Genomic DNA, 9608 nt, shown 5'->3' with positions numbered 1-9608 from the left:
GAGCCAATGGAGAAAGGATGAACTGGACTCTTGCCCTAAAGGGGGCAGTGCCAAGGGGCTGGCCAGGTAGGCTACTGGAGATGCTGGCCAGCCTGGCTTTGAAAGCTCTTTGCTTACAAGTGCTCATTGTTTCCATGTGGTAATCCATCACCACATGTTATATAGGCTGTGTGTAAGCACCTTTCCTCAGGAATAGAGGGGCTCCAGTTTTCCTGCTAATATGCAAAGTATTTCATTTAGTAATGGCTTTCAGTAGGCTCATTTAAAGCTCTGCAACGGCTGTAGTAATAGATCAATTCTATAAATGGCTAATAGTCCATGTTTGCACTAAATATAATCAAATGGCAACCTATCTCTAAATTAAACAAATAAGTTTTTATTCTGTTCAATTTTCTCAAACAAAATTAATCTTACTACTGCTCCTTGCTGCACATTATCTGGAAATGACATTCCCCCACAATCTGCTTGGAGGCACTCTGAGAACACCAGTGGCCCCTGTATTCTCTCTGTTTCTTGCCTCTTCAGCAGGCAGGAAATATTCATAGACGAGACAATTGCATGAAAAAGCCCTGGTCTCCACACTTCACCTTACAGCAGCAGCCCATGCTGCTTCTGTGATTCAGTATATCTCTTTGCTCTCGGAAACAATTTTTCATTATTTTACTTCAAAACTCTGGACTCAGAGGATAAATAGAAGAGGAAAAGGCATGGTGATGAAATAATAGAGCTGGTTTATGGAATATTTATTTGTTTTCCCAGAGGCAAATGGTGGAATGATTTAAGTACAAACTATGTATAAAATAAGCAAGATAATTTCTGTGTCCCACAAACATGCCCCAATGTCTCCAGACTAGATGTTGTATTCCATCAACGTCTATTTTCTTCCACCACAAAATTGAACAAATAAAAATAAAAACATCCCTTCCTCATAAAATGAATAAAATACATTTCTTACAATGTTTGAATCAGCATATTTCACATGCAGGTGAGTATAGTTAATTGTACCAGAGAGAATTAGAGTGGGGCATGGTAGAATTTGGCTTTCCTGGTGGCTCAGATGGTAAAGAATCTGCCTGTAATACAGAAGGCCCAGGTTTGATCCCTGAGTTGGGAAGATCCCCTGGAGAAGGGAGTGGCTACCCACTCCAGTATTCTTTTTTTTTTTTTTAATTGAAGGATAACTACTTTACAATATTGTAATGGTTCTTGCCATACATCAACATGAATCAGCCATAGGTATACGTGTCCCCCCATCCTGAACCCCCTCCCACCTCCCTCCACCTCCTATCCTCCAGGTTGTCACAGAGCACTGGCTTTGGGTGCCCTGTTTCATGCATCGAACTAGCACTGGTCATCAATTTTACATAGAGTAATATATGTGTTTCAATGCTATTCTCTCAAATCATCCCACACTCTCCTTCTCCCACTGAGCCCAAAAGTCTGTTCTTTACATCTGTCTCTCCCTTGCTGCCCTGCACTTAGGATCATTGGTACCATCCTTCTAGATTCCATAAAAATATGGAACGCTTCATAGATGTGTGTGTCATCCTTCGGTAGGCGCCATGCTAGTTGTATCTGTATCGTTCCAATTCTAGTATATGTGCTGAGGAAGCAAGCACCCACTCTGGTATTCTTGCCTGGAGAATCCCATGGACAGAGGAGCCTGATGGGCTGCAGTCCATGAGGCTGCAAAGAGTCAGACATGACTGAAATAACTTAGCATGCAAGCATGCTGGAATTTATATTAGTGTGGCAGAGTGTTTACCTAATTATCTCTAGGTAGCTATTGCCTTCTTCTGCCACTTATGTAGCCCCGTTATATATATATATATGCAAAGTGAAAGAAAAAGCAAGCAAATTTTTTAAAATGTATTGTGATCTAAACATGATTAATACAAATATTTGTCTTCAAAACCTAGGAAGCCCTACAGGGCAGGTGGGAGGTTCTTGATCTGTTTCAACTCAGAGTGACATTTGAAAACGCCTGAAAGTTTCCAGGCTAAATAATCAGTGTTGGGGGAAATTTTACTTGTTATTAATGTATTCATTATATACAATTCACAATAAGTTTGGGGGAGGCATTCTGTATGGAGTTTAGTCTTTTAAGATTTTTTCTGCATATCTACTCAATGCTTATGATAGTCCAGAAGGTTTTTTGAGTCAAAATGGGACAGTAAAAATATCTCTAATTAAACACTTTTGCCTTTAGTCTTTACCTAGGTAACAATGAGCAGGTTATTAGATATTTCTTGGGCCTTAATACTGATTGTTAGTAGGGTTTTTGTGAAAGTTAGACATAATGTACTTAAAGCTTTAATGATACATATTAGAAGGCCTTTGATAATGGACTGGCTTATCATCCCACTCCAAATGCTCTTTGGTGGTTAGAATGGGTCCCTGCAGTCTTTCACCATCATAATCTCATTTCACCTTCTTGTTATAGAATTTACTTGTGGTCCAGATTTAATAAATATTTCATAAGCACCTCCCACGTAACCTGTCTCTTGCTAGGAGCTGGGTGCAGAGCACTGAGCAAACCAGAGTTTGTCCCTGCTCTCCTATTCTTATACTCAAGCTCCTTGTGAGCAGTGGTGGATGATACAGCGGTAAGTTCTGAAACCCTCATCTCCAGGGATTCTGATTGAATAAAGCGAGTCAGGCCCAGGCATCTGCATTTTCGCAAGTATCCCAGGTGATTCTTAAATAAGTTTTCCAAAGGTTTTGCCTGAAGATGCGCATTCTGCCACCTGCTCAGGCAGCTTAGGGCTACGAACCTTGAGAGCCATGGTATCCGCTAGGATTGCTTGACAAAATACAATAGATGGTTTGCTTAAACAATAGAAATGTATTTCCCACAGTTTTGGAGACTAGAAGTTCAAGATCAACGAGTCAGCATGGTCTGTTTTGGGTGACAGTTCTTTTCCTAGCTGGCAGAGGAATACCTCTTCACTATGGACTCGTGACTTTCCCTGGGTTCAAATACACTTCTTGAACACTTCTTGCTCTTCTTGAGCAAGCAAACTCTCTGGCTTCTCTTCTCATAGAAGCACTAATCCCACTGGACCAGGACTCTACCTCCATAACCTCTTCTTATCCTAATTACCTCCCAGAGGCCCTTGACTCCAAATTCTATCACCTTGGGCCTTAGGAGTTCAGTATATGAATTTAGGGGGACATAATTCAGTCCATTGAGACATCTTGAGCACATTCACCCTTCGTCCCATTTACCCTCATTATCACAGAACTTGGGGAACCCACCCCTGGTACTCAAAACAACAGAATTAGAATCCGCAGGCACCTTAAACGTGCTCCCAGAGACTGCAGACACATTTTTTAATAAAATAATGACTAATTGAAAAACAAAATTAGAGTCTCAAATCATTTAGCTTAGAGTAAAAGTAACTGTCAGATGGCATTAGTGAATGTCTATATAATATATATACATTATATATATATTATATATATATATTTCATATATACACCCCAGGCTTCCTAGGGGCGCTAGTGGCAAAACATCTGCCTGCCAATGCAGGATACCTAAGAGATGTGGGTTAGATCCCTGGGTCAGGAGGAGGAGGATTAAATGACCACCTACTCCAGTATTCTTGCTAAGAAATCCCATGGACAGAGGAGGCTGGCCGGCTACAGTCCACAGTATCGCAAGGAGTCTGACACAACTGAAGCGACTCAGCACGGAGACATGCATATATACACCCCACCACTAATTTGATGTTTTCATTTATGAACTCTACATAGTGAATTTCCTAAGGGGATTAGTAGGGAAAACCGTGAATTCTAACAGTATTTTGCATTCCATAGAAACACCTAAAATCTCTACAAAAAAAATATTCTTCAAACTCATATAGACAGTAAAATAAAAGAGACGGATATCCTGCTACTAATATGTTATACCCTTCCCCAGGCCTTTTCCTTTCCTGAGAATTACAGTTAAAATCCTCTGCCCAGTGTTGAATCTTTACAGGTGCAGCGCAGCATCATATGCACAAAAAGAGTAGAAAGGTATTATACTTGTTCAGGAGCAGGAGTTGGCAGAGAGCTGTATTTTTGGACACTATACATTTCGGATCTCTCTTCCAATGGCCTGGGATTTTAACAGCTTTATTTAGGTATAATAGGCACACACAAAAAATCTGGACATATTTAATGCATACCATTTAATAAATTTGGATATATGCATTTATCTGTGAAGCCATCAAAACAACCAAGATGATAAATATACCTATTACCTCTAAAAGTTTTCCCCAGACCCTTTGTGTATGTGTGTGTGTATGTATGCATGTGTGAAGAATACTTAATGTGCTATCTACTGCTTTAACAAAATTTTAAGTGTACAGTGCTGAATGATTAACTATAGGCATTTTGTTACCCAGAAGGTTCCTAGAATTTGTTCATGTTGCATAACTGACACTTGCCTAGGATATTGTAAAAAAAAAAAAAATGATTATAGATGAAAACAAAAGTTTTGATACATTTATATTGAGACATCACACTTGTGGTGCAAAAAGTGATTGTCTTAGTGGTCTCTAAGCTCAGTCTGGATGAAGATCTCTATTCATACTGATATCTGATTTCTCCCTCTGAAGTTTTATATTCTGTCCCCTTATCCCAATCACATGGTTTAAGTCAATGCCACCTGTTTATTCTCCATTATCTCCCTGAGATAGCAGTTTCCACAATTTGGTGTTTACTTTTTGGTTGATTCTCATACAAAGTCTCTAGTGTCAACTTTGCAACGTAGGCTTCTACTACTGGCACACAGCAGGTGCTCAAAATATATTTGTTGAAAGCATGAATTTACTGCATTGATAGGCAATCTTGACAGATGCCTAGGGCATGGGTGAACAGAGTGATATGCATTTTTGCTTAGCTGTATATTTTTCTTCCTTAGTAATAGAATACAAGAAATTAAATTAATCCTTCCCATTAAGAACATCTGACATTATGTCACACTTCAGCATATGTGCTATGTCGTGTTTAGTAAAATTAATTTGTTTTTAAATTATATTTTTACTCTTGCATACTTTCCAGTGTTTATGAGAGAGACAGAAACCAATGGACTTGATCTTCCAAGGAGTGTGTTTTATTTCCTATATGTTTCTCTATGCTAAATGAAAGCAGGATGCATGAGTAATTACAGGCTATTTCTATATGATCTTTCAAGGAATCACTGTGTAAGAGAATCAGATATTTTTCATTCCTTTAAAGTACAACATTCAAAAAAAAATAAAGTACAACATTCATTTCAAGCCAAACTCTCTGGTGTAAATATAAAATATTTTTAAATATACTCGTTCAAAATTCAGGACAAGTTGCTTCTCATTCCTCCCAAGTTATCCCACCCTATTCTATTAAGGAAAGTTGGATTTACATAATTTCACCTCAGAGGAAAACAAAATGGAAAGCAGAAAATATAACAGAACCAATCCCAAATAACATGATAAGTCTTTACAGACAGATAGGCACATAAGGACCTAAAGGTAGATAATTATTTCTAGGAAGCATACAAACAAACAAGAATGTTGTCAATGCCCCTTACAACTGGGGTGAATGTATCCCAGTCTGTTCTGGTAGCATTATTAATAATGCCTCATTTTACTTTCAAAAATGTTCTGGTTTGGACAATAAATTTTATGAGCATTTAAAAATTTGTATGAGACTTCTTTTTTGATGGAGATCATTTTTAAAGTTTTCATTGAGTTTGTTACAATATTGCTTCTGTTTTATGTTTTGGATTTTTGGTCGCAAGGCATGTGGGATCTGAGCTCCCCAACCAAGGATCAAACCCAAACTTTCTCCTTTAGAAGTCAAAGTCTTAACCACTAGGCCGCCAGGGAAGTCCCATGAGCATCTTCTGTTTGTGATTTTGGAGAACTAAAGCTTAGAAAACTAAGAATTTTGAAATATATCTAACTGAATAGTAACATATACTCCCTAGTATTGATTTTTTCCTCTTTCAAATATATTTTGGAAGAAAAATTGTCCTGAAATTCAGAATAGCAAACTCAATTCTTTCCCCTCACATCTGACTGTGATAAACTCTTTGTGAGAATCACACTTTGAAAATGTGTGCCAAGTCAAATATAGGACATTGAAACAGTGATAAGTCACACAATAGCTATGGAACACACACTGGATTTCTGCTCAGAGAACCTGAATTCTGGTCTATACCATAAACCAACTTCGTGGCCTTGCTCCATTCATTCAAACTTTCCAAACACAAATACTATGAGATGTAAAAAGAGACTAACTTAACAGGGTTGACAGGATCAAAGAAGAAGATATGTACATGTTACTATTATCATCCTATTCCATTTAGGGCAGGCCTGAAAGGCACCTTAACTGAGAAAAGAAAAAACTATACAGGGCATGAAATTTGGAATATGGTTGGTTTGCTACAGGTTCTGGCTTAGCAAGTATCTTACCTTGGGAAGCTATTTAACCTTCTTAGTTTGTTCACATGCAAAATGGGGATAATCAGTCTGAGTTCTCAGGCTTATAAGAGAACTCAAAACATTTCACAAATAAATAGTAACTTTGGTACTTCAGTGCAGCGCCGCAGTGATGATGGTTTCCTGTGACATAAAGCAGCATGGTAGAATCCCCCAAACTTGCACAAGTCTGAAATGTGTCTACACACATACGGCAGATGACAAATGGTAGAGGGAGGTGAATCCAAATTATTTTGGAAAATGAAAAGTAGCAAATTCCATAGGTTAAATGTATTTTCAGGCTGGGCGACCCATCTAGGTCCCTGAATGCTTCTATATCTTTTTGTAGCCTGCGTACATGATAAGTTGCTTCGCCCATGCCTGATTGTTTGCCACCCCATGGACTGCAGCCCACCAGGCTCCCCTGTCCATGGGATTCTCCAGGCAAGAATACTGGAGTGGGTAGACAATTCCTTTTCCAGGGGATCTTCCTGACCCAGGGATCAAAACCAGGTATCCTGGCAGATTCTTTACCATTTGAGCCACCAAGGAAGCCCCATTGTAGTTTACAGTCTATTAAACTGAAAATTCAGTTCAGTTTTGTACAGTTCAGTCGCTCAGTCGTGTCTGACTCTTTGCGACCCCATAAATTGCAGCATGCCAGGCCTCCCTGTCCATCACCAACTCCCGAAGTTTACTCAAACTCATGTCCATCGAGTCGGTGATGCCATCCAGCCATCTCATCCTCTGTCGTCCCCTTCTCCTCCTGCCCCCAATCCCTCCCAGCATCAGGGTGTTTTCCAATGAGTCAGCTCTTTGCATCAGGTGGCCAAAGTATTGGAGTTTCAGCTTCAGCATTGGTCCTTCCAATGAACACCCAGGACTGATCTGCTTTAGGACGGACTGGTTGGATCTCCTTGCAGTCCAAGGGACTCTCAAGAATCTTCTCCAACACCACAGTTCAAAAGTATCAATTCTTCAGCACTCAGCTTTCTTCACAGTCCAACTCTCACATCCATACCTGACCACTGGAAAAACCATAGCCTTGAGTAGACAGACTTTTGTTGGCAAAGTAATGTCTCTGCTTTTTAATATGCTATCTAGGTTGGTCATAACTTTCCTTTCAAGGAGTAAGCATCTTTTAATTTCATGGCTGTAATAACCATGTGCAGTGATTTTGGAGCCCAAAAAAATAAAGTCTGACACTGTTTCCACTGTTCCCTATCTATTTCCCATGAAGTGATGGGACCAGATGCCATGATCTTAGTTTTCTGAATGTTGAGCTTTAAGCCAATTTTTTCACTCTCCTCTTTCACTTTCATCAAGAGGCTTTTAGTTTGTAACATTTAAACAAAATTGTTAACTATGAAGAAAAGCTGATAAAATAGTCACCAAAATGCAGAAAGGAGAATGTTAATGATTATAGAACTTAATTGGCTAGATTGATAGATGAAAAGACAGGATATTGATCTGCAGAGATTTAGTGTGATCAGGAGAAAAATGAAGAAAGTAGCAGGTGGATTGCCAGCAGTAAGATATTCACAAAAATGTCACTGTGGGAGAGATTGATAACTATAGTTGAAAACCTTAATAAAACTCAGCCACATTTATCTGGTTTAGCCTGTTTCATGCCTTAGAACACAGAAGTTTCATGACATTTTTCATAGACAGGCAGTGATTGCAGATTTTCACACTTTTCAGATTAATTGTGGAAGAATTGAAGAAAGCGAGGACAGAACACAAAGGAGCATTGCTCACCCAAAATTTTTCTAAAAATCTAACTTGTTTTGTAGCTTCTTTTTTAAAACTTTGTTTCAGCTCTTCATTAAACAAGATGTGAAAAGTTTTGTATACTGTATGATAAACAGTAGATCTTTGATCATTTGCTATTTATCATCTAAGAATGGAGAGGAGAAAAATACTAGAGTTAAAGAGGTAAATAACTCAGTTTTTACCTGTATGAATTGAGAATTTTTGGAATATATTTCTAAATTAAAAGTTTGTTAATCCATTGATTATCAAATTTTGATTGAGGTTCTCTCACCATTTTGCCTTCTCGAATAGTAGCTATTACCAGTATAACCCTCCAGAATGGGAGGTATAAAAATGAGAGAAAAACTCAACTTGGCAAAAAAAACAAGTAATTAAGGGGAGAAACTTAAGTATAAAACTTTATAAACTATAAAAAGCTCACTAGTAATCAAAGTGTCTGACTTTCCCTTTATGCAAATATTATTGAAAATCTTACATATGCAAATAAAGTTACTTCTTTATGACAGAGATTAAAGACATACAGTATAGTGATTAGTATTCCTTGTATGCATTCAAATACAGCAAGATTGATATGCAAGCAAAATGAATTACAGTCAGGAATAATACTCTATTACTATCATATCACTCAAAACCAGTATCAGGTAGGTAATATAGCATTTGGGGAAATGGGGAATCTGTCAAGGCATTAGCAAGAGACAGGAAATTTTCTCATCCAGGAATATGATTTTATATCACTCATGATTAAGAATTTCTCATGATTAAGTGATCCTTAGGTCACTGGTTCGATTAAGGCTCAAAGGAGGAGTTGACAATTGAGCTTCCCCAGTGGCTCAGATGGTAAAGAATTTGCCCGCAATTTGGAACACCTGGGTTTGATCCTTGGCTCAGGAAGATCCTCTGGAGAAGGGAATAGCTACTCATTCCAGTATTCTTGCCGGAAGAATTCTTCAGACAGGGCAGTCTGGCAGGATACAGTCCATGGGATTGCAAAGAGTCAGACACGACTGAATGACTAACATGATTATGAAATCTATATGCCACAAATGAAATAAAATACAATTGAAAGTATATAGTAGTATAATTATTTATGAACAAAAACTGTCTTGCATATGTTCACAGACATTGGACAAGATTGATCTGTTAGGTCTTAGATCGTGAAGATCAATGCTCAACTATCCATACAAATTTTCATTATGGAGGAAAGCTGTAACTGAATACATTATTTTAGGGGAAAAGGGGATATTAAATCCAAGCTGGGTATTCAGTTTGGAAGTTGTTTGGGGGAATCAATCCCTTCATTAGGTTAATGAAGCTTTTCTTTTTTTAATTATGCCCATTAAGAAACAACGTCTACCCAGAAGCTTTGAGTCACATTTTTATCACGTG

The 9608-nt window shown here is 38.2% G+C and overlaps 1 non-coding gene across 1 annotated transcript; it reads right to left on the bottom strand.

The window, feature by feature from the left end:
* Window positions 1-1512: 1512 nt before the first annotated feature.
* On the bottom strand, window positions 1513-1619 carry LOC122697886. The gene has a single exon (XR_006342217.1). It is a non-coding gene; the product is annotated as a U6 spliceosomal RNA (small nuclear RNA).
* Window positions 1620-9608: the final 7989 nt, after the last annotated feature.

This window comes from Cervus elaphus, chromosome 7, assembly GCF_910594005.1.
Source record: "Cervus elaphus chromosome 7, mCerEla1.1, whole genome shotgun sequence".
Lineage (NCBI taxonomy): Eukaryota > Metazoa > Chordata > Mammalia > Artiodactyla > Cervidae > Cervus > Cervus elaphus.
The sequence above is the reverse complement of the archived record's forward strand: the minus strand, read 5'-3'. Positions and strand labels throughout refer to the sequence as shown.